Source organism: Octopus bimaculoides, chromosome 14, assembly GCF_046866305.1.
Source record: "Octopus bimaculoides isolate indiv1 chromosome 14, ASM4686630v1, whole genome shotgun sequence".
Taxonomy (NCBI): Eukaryota; Metazoa; Mollusca; class Cephalopoda; order Octopoda; family Octopodidae; genus Octopus; species Octopus bimaculoides.
The window spans coordinates 46,961,583-46,979,082 of NC_142941.1; positions in this window are offsets into that span (position 1 = coordinate 46,961,583).

Here is a 17,500-nt window from a genome sequence, read left to right on the forward strand (position 1 = left end):
GTCCCCTGCTATTTCTGCTCGTGATCAGAGATGCACATATCGTCAGTCATTAAGGGACATGCTCAACTGGTTAAGGTCAAACAAATGACACACAGATCTGTGATATTGGGCATATATTTGTTGTAGCCCACCTTTTATACCAAGACAAAAATTGTACATGATGATACTTCCCATCAGTTAAGTTCAGAAGACATTACAGCCAGTGTCTGGCACTACATCAGGGCATTTATTATTATTATTATTATTATTATTATTATTATTGTTATTATTATTTCAAATGGCGTAAGTGTTCTTTGGTTATGTTTAAAGTGAGCGAATTTTCTGCCGCTCCTTTTCCTGGTCGTCTAGTAAGATGGAAAGACATTCTGATGTTTAGCAATGAGGGTGACACTGAGTAGCCAGGCGTGTATCGAACTGTTTCTTAATTTTGCTGCGTCTCCGGTTATATTTGTTTGAGAGTTAATGTTAGATATCTTGATAAAATGTGAAGTACCATTTAGAGAAAGTATATCTTTGAATTGACATTTTACAAGTACATTATTCGATTCTTAGATGCATATATTATACATCTCAACAGATCTGGAGATGATGGCCTGTTGCATCTACTGTAGAGAATTCGGTGCCTGAATGTATTGATTATGTAAGAGAATGCCTTCACTATTGTCATAATGTTCATTTTAAATGACATTTGCATGCGTTCCTTGTTTTTGTTTGTTCGAAATCCAAACTAAATCTGGGGTAGAAGTTTCTTACTGCATTAATAATAATAATCGATTTATTATCTTTTGTACGTTTAAAGTCAACAAGGTTACATAGCAAGCTTTGTAAGTTGATAGGAAAGTGAGGACACCTGATAGCAATTTTCCTGGATTATTCTCTAATAATTTAATAATCCCTTGTCACCTTCATTATATTTCAGACTTTATTGCATAACACATAATATGTTCGATAATATCCATTGTTACGATATATACTATATAAGTATATTACCTTCCAGTTCAATACTACAAAATAATACATTATGGCTAATAAAGATGTATTAATGATACACGATGTGTTGTTATTCAATTAAGCTTTCTATTTTCAGTATTTTGTATTGTAAAAGTTTGGTGAATTTTCGAAACTGAAGAATTTTCATTGTCTTCCTTAAAGCGTTTCACGACTCTCAAGCTAATGACCATTTGCAGCATATAATTTAAGATCTTCCACGAAGAGACGCTGATAGATGTACACGGTCTTTTCCCAGTAAAGTAAATTAAATCTTTTTTTTTTTTTTTTTGTTAACCAACGCAAACATAGATAGCATCGAATAAGTGACGACCAGATGGATTATCTCATTGCGATATCACAGTAGATATTCTTGTGAAGCAGAACATAATACCACACTTTTGTTGGAGACCATAAGATATGACTGGCAGTTATTGTTGCTTTAAACTGTAGTGCTACCAAATTTCGGGATTTTTGGCATTTTGATGAGCCAGTGCAAGTGAGATTGAATGAAATCCTTTCCAGTAGTAAATTCATTCATATTACATTTTTAAAATCATTCGTATTGTTCCGTTTCATGATAGAAAATAAAAGCTCAATTTCTCATCTACATATGTTATATGTTTCACTACGATGGGAGTTATTTCTTTCATATGAGTTTTATTTATTAAAGAAAACATTTTGGAATTACTTATTTTTTCTGGTTTTTCTTTTCCAACGTATTATTTTAATGAAACGTTGTTAATCTATGCGTAATTTTCAGATTTTCATATTTACGTTGTATACATACTTCAGGTAATTTTAGGTGCTGAAATACACTTTCCAGGTTAGAAATTAAAAAATTCATAAATTGCAGATATTCAATATCATAAAAGTGTTTTTAATTTACTTCAAGAAAAAGTGCAAGAATGTCTTTCTGAAAATCAGGCACACGATGAAGCAAGAATTCCTCTTGACAGTTATTTCACATCGGCAAGTAAAAATATATTTAACGTCTGTTGTTGAAAAATTTGCTTGTACAAATTTTCAAGTTTTCTCGAACAAAAAAATACAAAAAATTATCTTAAATTTATTATTTTAATAAAATTAACTATTTTGACAAATTGATGTCAAAACCTGCTTCAGTTCAACTCCCAATGATTTTGCAGTCAAGGAATCTCTACACAATTTCTAAGTTGTCAGAAAATATAATTTTTACAGGTGTTGTAAACCCATTCATACAGTCACTATTGAGGAAACTTCATCGTTACACAGCGTCCATGATAATTCCCATTTTTCAAGGAAGTTATATGAAATATGAAAATTATCTTCACTTCTTTCCAATGGCGTTCCTTTAAAAAACTTATTTACTCTTTGATCGTCATCAATAAAATGAATGAATGCCACTGACTGCACTTAGTTGATTATGTCTCTTCACTCATCAGCTTGCAAAGCAAAATTTCAGTTTTTACGTTTATTACGGCATAAATTCTCCCACTTGGAAACAGACAATTTCAAAATGTACCTACGTGTATCATTTTTATCCTCAATTCTTGTTTTGTTTCTGGCATGATTTCGTATTGTTTTAATAATGTTTCTGCATGTAGCCATTATAATTAACACAGCTCAAGTATAAAAATGCACTGTTTTTTGTGCAACTGTTTCCGATGTTCCATAAAAAGTAATTGGAAGCTGTTTCAGAAATTACTAAATCTTAGATATTTTCATGTTTTGTTTGTTGTTCTGACAATACCATTGAGACCCAGCAGGCGCCGGGGCTTAAAATAATTTTAGTCAAATTCATTAATATAGGAGTGCTCTTGTTTTAAATGTCTAATTAAGTACCATTAATTCGTTTGTGGTTCTGATCGCAGCAGAAAAGCTGATGGAAGAAACGGTTAAAATTTAAATAATGAAGCAGACAATTTCAAAATGGAAACCATCCTCAACAAAACTATGTTACTTAAGAGAAGATTATTTATCATATGAGTGAAAGGGGAAAGAGAAAGAGAGGAAGAGATAGATTGATAGATAGAGAGAGAGAGTGAGAGAGACCATGCATATCTAAAAGCGTGTGGCAAAATTATCAACACATCGAATAAATAATTGATAATGATATGAGTGAAGAGTCTAATGCGGGTCTTGTATGAGCATGTATATCCGCGGTTAGACTTCTCCCAGTCACTGCAGCGTAACTGCCTGCTGGTACTGGTTTACTTTCCATAATATTATCCACAACTTCACCTATAAATGGGGAAGAAAAAGAAAAATTCGGATAACAATAAATTCAATAATTCAGTAATATAACAATTTAACAATAACAAAACGCACATGGAGCGAACACACTTCAAATGCAACTGGGAATCAAATGACTCGATACAACACCAACGTCCTCTCAACGATTAGCCAGAGGTGACTTTTAAAATCAGAATATCTGAAATAAACTCAACTGCTCTCACAAACGAGAATACTAAAAGTGAACCTAACCACTCTCAAAAATTAAGTAAAAATACAGGAAAAATAATCCAGAATCCTTGTCCGGTACTGGATCGACCCCAAAAACTAATCAGCTCGTGCCAGTCACGAGGTCAAACATTCTTGAAGGTTTCATCCGAATCCATCGAGCGGTTGTTGAGATATCTTGTTCACAAACAAACAAACAAACACGACTGAAACAGTACTTTCACCTTAGCGAAGGCGGAGTTAATAAGACAGAAATATTTTAGATCAATAAAAAATAAGTTTTAAATCAAACATATTAGCTTGAATTTTAAAACATTTGCAATACAAATAAAAGCGTTAAAAAACACAGAAGACACAATGTGCACACACTTTTTGATGAACAATTTCAGAAATTTATTTTGATCCAAATTTCCAAAACACCTTCAGTTTCATTTTTTTTTTTTCGGCTTTTGTTTGATAGCTAGTCACATATCTGTTCAATACCATGCTGTTTTCCCCAATATATAGACAGTCAAAATTTGCCTGCCATATTAAAATAGTAAAGGATATAATCATTGATAAATTTTTCAGCTGATTTTCTTTGAAGATTATAAAGCGTTTTAACGCCTTTTCCATTTTCTTCTGAATTTGACACTTTCGGTAGCCGTGAAGAAATTAAATCTTCGTTCAGCCTTAGGAAAACCAAATCGACATTTTTTCACCACACTTTTTCCTTTTCAATAAATTCTCCAGCACGTTTTGTTGCGTGAATGCATTAAAAAACGACTGATCAAAGTGTAAAGAGTGAGGCTAGATACTAAAAATGGCAATCTGCTGGTGATATATTGTTCTATAAATTTTTGATTTTTTTCTGAAAAATCTTTGTCATAAATACGTGCTTGATGCTCCCAGATTTTCATATGAATGAGGAGACCCTCGTTTTTTTTTTATTGTCTTTTAACCAAAAATAATGTGAGATGTTGCCAAAATCGTATTGTTCTTGCCAAAAACACTTTATTCATTATAGCTTGTAATCTGTGATGAAAATGTTCACTAACAGCAACAGAATCATTTACACACAAAGTGCATGTTTTCACAGCTGGATTATATCTATTTTTTATAAACAAACTTTAAAACGCCGAGTGTGTTGGTATTTTACAGAAAATGAAGGAAATCTCGAGCGCAGAATAGCTGTGAAAACAGCTTAGAAGATCGAGTAAAAGTTCTTCAAAGATGGAAATAAAATGGCCAGCAAAACGCTACAGAGATTCGAACCATGTCCTCTCAAATTCAGGTTGAGAGCTCTGTAGCATTAAACTAAGCGACCCCTAACGACAGGCACCGACTTTTACACGGCTAAATATCTTAAAATGAGGAAAAATACTTTGACTTGTTCACTTGTTTTCGTCAATTACATCGATACCACTTTTTCGTGGCTAATATCTTTTGACGAGGTTTTCATCATAAAATTCTTTTTATAGAGCTCTTTTATTTGACTAAAACTATTGTATAGTTTTCTTTTACAATAGCTGAGATATTTTGATTCAAAGTCAATTTGGTAGGTTACTCACCATATTTTTCGTCACTTAAAGTCACTCTACTTTTTACGTAGCTAAAACTTCTTATCGAGCTTTTCATCAAAAGATTTCTCTCGATGAATACGTGCTTTTAAATCAAATTAATTTATGATTTTCTTTTAAAATAACTGAGATATTTAAGTTCAAAGTCAATTTTTGGCCTTACTCTCCCATTTCTCATCTCACATATTTCGGCCTAACGTTTTTGCTAATGAACCAAATTTCAATTATTTTATTTTAGAATATAGGTTACGACAGGAACATAATTGCCACAAAAATTGCATTCAGTTTAGTTGACAATTAGTGATGCAGCCTGGGATTGCTTACGAGTGACTAAAAGTTGGCCTAAAAAATATATGAATCTATTGCCGTGTGTGAATATATATAAGTATAAGTAAATATGTATATATGCATATATACACTTGTATATATGTATGTATGTATGTATATTTATATATGCGATGATTTTTGATAAGTAGTGTTGATTTTCACAATTCTGTAAACAATATTTTATAAGCTTAAAGCTTCGAACTCAGAACGTAGCAGCAGACGAAATACTGCTAAGCATTTTGCACGTCGCTTTAATGCTTCTGCCAGCTCGCTGCCTTATCAGGAGGATTCTAAACACTAGAAAGACTATTGAAAGCATGTAGATACCTAAGGTTACAGGTAGTAACCGCTATTCGCATAAAGCCTACCAGAAATAAGACCAAACCTGAGTCAGATCAATGATGAGGATGATGATGATAACAGTAATAGTAATAATAATACAGAAAATTAAATTTAAAACCAAAATTTTAATAAAATTTTCGCCGATACTAGCACTAGCAAAATTTCTACACCATCACCACTATTACACCAACGCCATCCTTACTGCTCCCACCTCCAACCTCCCAACTACAACCATGACTATTTCATAAACAACATCCCGTAAATACCAATCACATCAAAACCGCTACTAAAACGTGTGTCACCACAAACATCTCAGCATTGCATACGACCACCACCAGATCTACCTTCACGACATCGCCACCACCACCACCACCACCACCACCACCACCACCACCACCATCACTCACTATTACCCCCCGACTCCACACCATACCCTCACTACTTAACCCTCACGACCGGTGCCGCATACACTGTACAACAAGCATACACGAGCAACACCATTCAGTTTACATGCTACAATGCGCCATTCCTAATTTTCCACCGTCTCAGTTACAAAATATGAAATTTTCATTACTTTGACAAAATAATAATAATAATAATAATAATAACAATAATAATAATAATAATAATAATAATAATAATTTAAGCAAAAAGAAAATAAAACAATTAACAATTAATAGGAAAAATCGAAATCGATATTTTATTAATTAAAACAAGGTTTTCTACTTATTCTTAATTAAAATTATTTGCCAATACTTAAATCACCGCCGCCGAATGCTGAAGAGTAGACTCAACTGAGTCGTAAACATGAATCAGACATTGATATTTGAACTGTGACGTATTTTGATGAGTTGCAGTAAATAGATAGATACATACATACATACATACATACATACATACATACATACATACATTCAGAGAGTGTGAGAGAGTGATAAAAAGATAGATGTACGTTTAAAATGATGATTAGATAGATATGTAGACAGCTAGAGGAATGCAGCAAGAGCGAGACGGGCAGACAGTCAGGTAAAAAGACAGACAGACAGACAGACAGATAGATAGATAGATAGATAGATAGATAGATAGATAGATAGATAGATAGATAGATAGATAGATAAAGTGACAGACATATAGAATACTCAGGCAGATAGATAATATTGTTTGAAATTGTCCCTCTATATAGGAAGGTAGGCTGAAAAGTTATATGTATATTATCCATTATAAATGGTCATTGATGTATGTGTGTATTCGTGTGTGAATGTGATTGCGTGCGTATATATATATATATATGTATATGTGTGTGTGTGTCTGGGAAAGTGGAGGCGTTTGTAGTCTGAATGGAAATGATGTGCGCGAAAGGTGCAGGTTGTATATGGGGGGGGGGGCTGTCAGGTTATGTGTATACTCCCACATGTGCCACATGTGGAGATATCCAGTGTGCGTGTGAGTGTGAACATATTCAATAAAGTTCAAATGGACACGTACACACACGCTTGAAAATACACCAACACATACACACACAGTTGCGCGCGCGCCCTCATATGTATGTGTGTGTGTGTATATATATATATATATGTATATATATATTAAATATATACTTTTATAAAACAAAATTTTACAAAATATATAGTATCTGTTAACAGTCTTAGCAAAAAGCTCACAGGTTAGTTTTTGTATATATATATATATATATATATATATATATATATATATATATATATATATGTTCGTTCCGTTGTCTGTAGTTTATTGTTCTAACGTCCTGTACCCTGATATGCATGTATATACACATGTAGATGTAAGTATGTACATATATGTGTGTATACATGTATATATATTCTTTGTATTATTACATTGTTGAACGCACACGTCCTTTTTTGCAAGTAAGTCTACTATTATTCTGACGTGACTATCTTTCTATCTATCTGTCTATCTATCTATCTATCTTTCTCTCTATTTATCTGTCTTCCTCCATCTTTCTATCTATACCTCTGTCCTGGCCTCTACTTCACTGCTATACCCTTCTGTCCCTTCCTCCTTGTTCCACTTCCTCCCTCCACCATCCTCTCTGCTCTCGTGTGACCTGTGGTCAACTTTCTTTTCACTCCAGCCGCTGTGAAGGCAAGACGAACTACTAGCGTTCTACCTCAGATTTGCGTTTGGCCGTACGGCTTTTGAATGTTGTTTTCACTGTCCATTTCTTCCTGTCTTGGTTTGTGTTTGCCACCTTGGAATCCTCTGTGTAGTGGGTTGATCCACTACTCAGGAAGAGACTATTCTAGAGTACGTTCTGTCTTATCTTCGAAACGTCTAGATAGAATAGAGACAGCTGATGAAGGGATATTCCAAGTGGCTTTCCGTTTTCCTATATGTTCGTTCCGTTGTCTGTAGTTTATTGTTCTAACGTCCTGTACCCTGATATGCATGTATATACACATGTAGATGTAAGTATGTACATATATGTGTGTATACATGTATATATATTCTTTGTATTATTACATTGTTGAACGCACACGTCCTTTTTTGCAAGTAAGTCTACTATTATTCTGACGTGACTATCTTTCTATCTATCTGTCTATCTATCTATCTATCTTTCTCTCTATTTATCTGTCTTCCTCCATCTTTCTATCTATACCTCTGTCCTGGCCTCTACTTCACTGCTATACCCTTCTGTCCCTTCCTCCTTGTTCCACTTCCTCCCTCCACCATCCTCTCTGCTCTCGTGTGACCTGTGGTCAACTTTCTTTTCACTCCAGCCGCTGTGAAGGCAAGACGAACTACTAGCGTTCTACCTCAGATTTGCGTTTGGCCGTACGGCTTTTGAATGTTGTTTTCACTGTCCATTTCTTCCTGTCTTGGTTTGTGTTTGCCACCTTGGAATCCTCTGTGTAGTGGGTTGATCCACTACTCAGGAAGAGACTATTCTAGAGTACGTTCTGTCTTATCTTCGAAACGTCTAGATAGAATAGAGACAGCTGATGAAGGGATATTCCAAGTGGCTTTCCGTTTTCCTATATGTTCGTTCCGTTGTCTGTAGTTTATTGTTCTAACGTCCTGTACCCTGATATGCATGTATATACACATGTAGATGTAAGTATGTACATATATGTGTGTATACATGTATATATATTCTTTGTATTATTACATTGTTGAACGCACACGTCCTTTTTTGCAAGTAAGTCTACTATTATTCTGACGTGACTATCTTTCTATCTATCTGTCTATCTATCTATCTATCTTTCTCTCTATTTATCTGTCTTCCTCCATCTTTCTATCTATACCTCTGTCCTGGCCTCTACTTCACTGCTATACCCTTCTGTCCCTTCCTCCTTGTTCCACTTCCTCCCTCCACCATCCTCTCTGCTCTCGTGTGACCTGTGGTCAACTTTCTTTTCACTCCAGCCGCTGTGAAGGCAAGACGAACTACTAGCGTTCTACCTCAGATTTGCGTTTGGCCGTACGGCTTTTGAATGTTGTTTTCACTGTCCATTTCTTCCTGTCTTGGTTTGTGTTTGCCACCTTGGAATCCTCTGTGTAGTGGGTTGATCCACTACTCAGGAAGAGACTATTCTAGAGTACGTTCTGTCTTATCTTCGAAACGTCTAGATAGAATAGAGACAGCTGATGAAGGGATATTCCAAGTGGCTTTCCGTTTTCCTATATGTTCGTTCCGTTGTCTGTAGTTTATTGTTCTAACGTCCTGTACCCTGATATGCATGTATATACACATGTAGATGTAAGTATGTACATATATGTGTGTATACATGTATATATATTCTTTGTATATATATATATATATATATATATATATATATATATATATATATATATATATATATATATATATATATATATACATATATATATATATATATATATATATATATATATATATATATATATATATATATATATATATATATATATATATATATATACATATATATATATATATATATATATATATATATATATATATATATATATATATATATATATGTATATATTCATATACATCTATCTATCTATATATATTCATATGTATATATATATATCCGCATATACATACCCATATATGCATATATATATATATATATATATATATATATATATATATATATATATATATATATATATATATATATATATATATATATGCGAGTTGGTGTGTATTTTCCATTATTATCTCAGGAACTGTAAAACTCATCAATCAAGTAATTAACGGCTATGTCGTTAAGACATACTAGTTGTTACGGCATAACTTTATTTCACAAAATCTGCAGTCTTTTGTTGAAACCCATACTTGAATCGATGGTTCATTTGGTTTAAGGCACCCACATCCGCGCTCAAACACACACACAAACAAACCATACACGCATGTCTACACGGGTACAAGCAGACAGACTCAAACACACACAAATACCAAAACATATGCATAACAGTCAAGCTATCTGTCTGTCTATCTATCTGTCTGTCTGTCCATCAATCTATCTAGCTATCTATCTAGCTGTCTGTCTGTCTTTCTATCTATCTATCTGTCTCTCTGTCTGTCTTTCTGTCTATTTCTATCTACCTATCTATATAGCTAGCTAGCTATCTGTCTGTCTAACTATCTCTCTAGCAATCTGTGTGTCTGTCTATCTATTTTTCTATCTATCTATCTATCTATCTATCCATCTATCTATCTATCTAGCTAGCTAGCTATGTAATCGGTCTTCTATCAACACATATACATATGTACATACATACACACACATATATATGTGTTCGTGTGTGTGTTTGTATGTATATATATATATGTGTATCTGTGAATGTGTGTGTATGTGTGTGTTTGCATATACGTGTGCGTACACATACATATAATACATTTGCACACGTATGCATAAATATATAGATGTCTCTGTGTATACGTACATATATATATATATATATAAATATATATATATATATATATATATATATATATATATATATATATATATATATATATATATATATATACACACATATACTAAACAAACGTACATACACAGAGACGCTATACACACACACACACACACACGTTAATACACCCCCACCCACTCCACACGCACATACACGCATTAACTGACATTAATATTTAATATATGGAACAGAAAAAGGTGGAGAACAAGTAAAATTCACCGGTTGAGGAAGTCAGAAAAAGTCCGTCACTACATCAACTTAATCATCGTCACCGTCAACATCATCATCATCATCATCATCATCATCATCATCATCATTGTCATCGTCATCGTCGTCATCACCAGCACCAGCAGCACCACCAGCACCACTATTATCACGACCTACCACTTCAACCTTTACTTCTATCATAATTGTCACATTAGCCATCATCAGTTCAACTACCAAAAAAAAAAAAAAAATTCATTCGAAATCGTCATCTTCATCATCATTAGCAGCAGCAGCAGCATCGCCACCATCATCATCATCATGATCGTCATCTTCATCATCATCATCATCATCATCATCACTATCATCATCATGATCCTGATCATCATAATCATCATCATCATCATCATCATCATCATCGTCATCATCATCACGATCCCCTTCTGCTTCCTCTGCTTCCTCCTGTTCCCGCTCCTCCGCCCCTCTTCCTTTTCCTCCTCCGCCTCCTCCTCATCATCCTCATTATCATCATCATCATCATCATCATCATCGTCATCATTCTCCACTTCCTCTTCTGCGTCATCTTCTGCTTCCTCTGCTTCCTCTGCAACCTCCAGTTCTCCCTCCTCCTCCTCCTCATCATCATCATCATTATCGTCGTCGTCATCATCAACATTATCATCATCGTCGCCATCATCATCCTCACCGTCACCAAAACCAACGCCATCATGATATTTCCTCCCACTCGTTTATCTGTATGGTCATCTTAATTATCATGGTCGCCATTTAACATCGCTGTTATCATCATCATTACCATCATTAAACTCCTCAGCATCTTCGCCATATATCATCATAAGTTGTAGTACCTATGTCGTCGTCCTCCTTATGACTTATGACATTTAATTACAGCTCTGCAATCCGAAGATTAATGAAACAAGTGACCATCCACGCGCACTTTAATATGCATACGTACACCCTAGCCGAACACACACACATACATAGATATATATATACATATATGCACGTGTGCGTGTTTCTTCTGTATTCCTACACAGTACAGAGGTGTTAGCCTTGCAGCAGGAGTGACTATAAACGAACAATGTATTCACAGACAAGTTGATATGGTATATCATTATCTTGATTTGTTGCCGTTAGACCCAATTTTCTACCAGTTAGGCTTAGAGACACGCCACACCCAGTATTTGTCTGTATTCGTGAATGTATGTGTGTGTATATATATATATATATATATATGCATGTGTGTGTGGTGTGTGTGTGTGTGTGTGTGTATATATATATATGCACTCTACGTCGGGACTAAATATATATATGCACTCTACTCTAGGCACAAGGCCCGAAATTTTTGAGGAAGGAGGCAGTCGATTAGATCGATCCCAGTACGCAACTGGTACTTAATATATCGACCCCGAAAGGATGAAAGGCAAAGTCGACCTCGGCGGAATTTGAACTCAGAACGTAAAGACAGATGAAGGGGTACCAGATAAATATACTAACGGATGTAGTAATCGAAATAATTTCAAAGGAAAGTGGGTACTTTCTGAAAACTTCTCACACAGGAACAATTATATCCAAACAAGCAATGCGGCCAGGAGGAAAATGAGAGCTTTGAATGTGATGTGCAAATCTACTAGAAATAGCAGCCAAATATCGTTTACGTCAGTGCCTTCAAATACGAAAGACACATTGAATGATGCAATTGTTAATGCAATAAGCTTGAATAAAACGGGATGGTTACGGCTGGAATGCATTTGATTGTAAATCTGCTCAAAAAGGACTGATTTGTAGCTAAATAGCTGTAATGTTTTAAACAAGCATATAGGAAAATATAGAATAGAATGTAGTATGTTTGTTAAATAAATGTAAAAGAACTAGTAGAGATATAAATACTTTTGAAATGAAATTAAGGATTAAGAAACAATTATAAAGTCGTATTAAGTTAATGTTTCAAAATAGAGCTGAATGCCAAGTACTCAAGACGATAAAGATATAGCTTGCAGTTATGATATCCTCAGCGGGAAGTAACGTTAAATGAATTAGCAAGGTCAGATGGGAAATGCAAGGGAATAAATTATCAGATTTAGAATACAAAAGGCAGAACCTGACACAGAGGGATTATATTTTCCACCAATACATTCTGAAATTAGAAAACTAGTATAAATTACCGACTGCGGGGCTACAAAAATATCTCGTCAAAAAGCAAAGGGAAACTGATACAAATAGTTTGTATCTGAATTTCTGAGAGGAATTATTGTCATTATGCATTGATATGTTTGGACTGGTGTCTTCATCTTGGTTGTTATAGTCACAATGTTTCGGATATCCTACCCTTCGGCAATTTTCAGGAGCTTCCTTCCGTATTCGGTAATATTCTCCAAATCTAGAGCCGAACCTTGTCTTTAAACTACAGAGGTATATTGTTCTCCTTCCTTGTTCATTTCCGTGATATTCTTCTATTAATTCTTGTACTTGTCATGTATTGAACTAAGAAAGAACATACTTTCTCCAATTAAACTCAAGCTCTTCTGCTCACTATAACATTGCCTCTGATGACAATTAGATAATGTTAATTGGGGGCTTTAAATTTAATGATTTTATGGTTTTGGTTTAATGTCTTGTTCTTTTTTTGTTTTTTTGTTTTTCTTTATTAAAGGCTTCCTTATACCGTTCGTGACAAGGGGCGTGACCCAGTGGTTAGGGTGTTGCACTCACGATAATAAGATCGTTATTTCGATTCCCAGATCAGTTGCTGCTTTGTGTTGCTGAGAAAATGTTTCATTTCACGTTGCGCTAGTCCCCTCAACTGTAAATGTATTCCAGTAATTGCTGGAAAGTTAACTCTACCGTGGATCGGCATCCCGTTTAGAAGATGAGGAATGTTGTACACTCAGGCACTCATACGCCATGGAAACCGAGTTAAGCTTCAGCTTTATAGATTCTATGGCTCATGACAGACATTATAAAATTTGTATCTACAAGGCAGAAGTAGACCTTGCATATTTATGAACCCTATCCCTCCAAAGAAAGCCTCCATGAGAATAGATCTTAACCTAGAACTGTATATATTTCATCCCGCGCAACGTTGGCAGTGAATGTAAAGGTAAATCTCGCTGTTGTTTAAATGCAAAGCTAAAGGAACGTTGTTGAGCAACAGTCCACAGAGAAACATGAAGATCAAGCCTGGATTTGGGAAGCAAAAAAAGATTTATTGTCTGCTACCCAGACAAATGGCGCTGTACTAAAATAAATTGAGTACACTGATTCCGAATCAGAACTCAGAATTGCCATAGCACGTCAGGATCTTGAGTTATGCGCATAATTATATATTAATACTATATTAGAATCAGGAATAGTTATGTTCAAGGTAAATAATTATTATAATAGTATATTGGTACTGTATATAGTATATTTATGTTCAAGACAAATAGTATTATAATATAATGGTACATAGTATATTAATGTTAAGGGAATACTTTATTTTTTATATGCTTAGCTCAGAAATGTTTGAAACACTTGTTCTTGCGCTTATGCGTCGTGCTGGTCTCCCGTTGTAGGAACCAGAGGTAGTTAGCCATCATATATATAGTTCATAAATGAGAATCAGATATTCTCCATATAGAATACGTCTACACTTAGTAGTGCTCAAGAGAGTTAAACTTGAACGTATATATATGTATATATACGACGGTTCTCCAAACAGTTTCGACTATATTCCCGGGCCGACCACCTTGTTTTCAAAAGGTGGTCGACCCGGGGATATAGCAGAAGACACGTAACTGAACCCCAAACCACATGAGATTGCTAACCATTCAGCCATGCTTGAACCATTGGCTGAAGATGTCAGGATAGATATAAGATCCTCCTGCTGAGAGCATTTCTTGGATGGATAATAAAGTTATAACGTTCTTGGCAGAATCTCCATTTTTATCATTAATCACAGTAACCATTTCATTACTCCATCTACAACTGTGCCATCTAATGTCAGATTTTTGTTTGAAGTGCAGTTCACGTTTATGAGGAACTGTATTTTCTGTGACTGCACATGTCTGTTCTTGAAAATTAACAAATGCGTAATTTATGTAGTTCAACGTAGGAGTGGAGAGACATCATAATTTCTTGCAGTTTGTTCATCACATTAGGCAAATATCCTGGATTCTGAAATGCTTTTCAATCCGGGATTGTAAAGCTTCATTAGTATCAATAATTTAAAGGTGACCATGTGCTGGGCGATCATTTTTCATGCAGAGAACAGAAGTAGTAGCACTAGCCCAATTTAGTGTTGATTTTTCCCAACCTGCACCCCGCTCTGCTCTCCTCAAACACATCATTCGAAATTTTATTCTCAACATTTGGAAATTCAGAATCTGCAAATAAAAATACGAGAAATTAATTCTTTCTTAATCAAAGACTGTTTAGAGTAAAGTGATTTACAGTTGTAGTACTTTTATATATCAATATATTTCGTTTACATTTGAAGTCTCTAAGTATATTTAGTTTGTGTAATTGAAGGCATTCACTATTTCGCTTCCTGACAGCCTGAAATGCTTGCAGAAACAGTTTCAATTTATTAAGGATAAAATGTAATTACATATGCAAACAAAATGTATTTATAGAATTCAACTGCAAACAAAATATATCTATATACAAAACGGTACTGCAACTGTAAATTCCCTGACCTTAAATCAGTCCCTAATTTATACATTTCTCATTATTATTAATATTATTATTATTATTATTATTGTTGTTGTTGTGGTTTAAATATTACAATTATTGTTTTACTTCCCAGAGGTCTCGGTCTTGTTTGGTCTGGTTGATTTTGTGAGAGTGGACAGCAGCCTGTTGTCAAAAGTCTCTTAGGGTAAGACGGCGAGCTGGCAGAAACGTTAGCACGCCGGGCGAAATGCTTAGCAGTATTTCGTCTGCCGCTACGTTCTGAGTTCAAATTCCACACTAGTGAAACAATGGGGCTACTGTAATCGACTAGCCCCCTCGTCCACAATTTCAGGCCTTGGGCCTATAGTAGAAAGTATTATTATTATTATCATTATCATCATCATCATGTTCATCAGATTCTAAATTTCATATAACCAAGACAAACCAAAGCATGAAAACAGTTAGAAAAAAAAGGCATGTCAACATTTTAGAATGGCGTTCAAAATAATTCTACGCTTAAAGGAATAAGTCCTCGATTATTATGATACGTCGGTCTTTGAATTCTTAATCAATAAGGTCCCTTTCCCTGAAGTGTAGTAATTTTTGCATCAAATGAAGCAGAAGTAAATGCGCAATAATAATTTCATAAATTTCTTAGCTTCTTTCTCCTTCGTATGAACAAGTAGTTCCATTTTATCAGGATAAGGCTGCAAGGAAAGGGTCGGACATTAACGCTATTACGACAGTTTGGAGGCTTTATTTTTTGAAGCTTCATCAGTCACGATGACGACAGGATCTGTCAATATTTTCCATTATTACAATTCAGCAGCAGCTTGTTTGGCCCAGTGGTTAGGGCAGCGGACTCGCGGTCATAGGATCGCGGTTTCGATTCCTAGACCGGGCGTTGTGAGTGTTTATTGAGCGAAAACACTTAAAGCTCCACGAGGCTCCGGCAGGGGTTGGTGGTGAACCCTGCTGTACTCTTTCACCACAACTTTCTCTCACTCTTACTGCCTGTTTCTGTTGTGCCTGTAATTCAAAGGGTCAGCCTTGTCACACACTATGTCACCCTGAATATTCTCGAGAACTACGTTAAGGGTACACGTGTCTGTAGAGTGCTCAGCCGCTTGCACGTTAATTTCACGAGCAGGCTGTTCCTTTGATCGGATGAACTGGAACCCTCATCGTCGTAAGCGACGGAGTGCCAACAACAACATACAAGCACGATACAATGGTTGTCAAGAACTGTACTTCGTCCTGTTTTTTTTTTTGTATTTTTTTTGTCGTAATCGTTTCCGCTGTCCCGATTCTTCCTAGTTTATAACAGGTTATCTATTCTTTTACTTGTTTCAGTCACTTGACCGCGGCCATGCTGGAACAACGCCTTTAGTCGAGCAAATCGACCCCAGGACTTATTCTTTGTAAGCCTAGTACTTTTCTATCGGTCTCTTTGCCGAGTCGCTAGGATACAGAGACGGACACATAAATATATATATATACGACGGGTTTCTTTCAGTTTCCGCCTACCAAATCCACTCACAACGTCGATCTGAAGCTATTGTAGAAGACACTTGCGCAAAGTGCCATGAAGTGGAACTGAACTCGGAACCATGTGATTGGGTGGAAAATATCTTACCATCGCTATTTCTTTCTCTTTTTGTATGTTTGTCTCTCTCTCTCTCTTTCTCATCCGCTCTCTCTGATGCTGGTGTGTTTACGACCCCGTAACTTGGCAGTTCGACAAAAGAGAACCGATAGGCTTACAAAGAATAAGTCCTGGGGTCGATTTGTTCGACTAAAGGCGGTGCTCCGGTATGGTCGCAGTCAAATAACTGAAACAAATAAACGGATAAAAGAATAAAAGAATATATGTATATATACGTATGTATGAATATGTGCAGGTATGTATGCGTGTATGTATGTCCAATGTATATATATATATATATATATATATATATATATATATATATATATATATATATACGTATTAGTAGTGTAAGCTTGCAAAATTAGGAACTAAATTA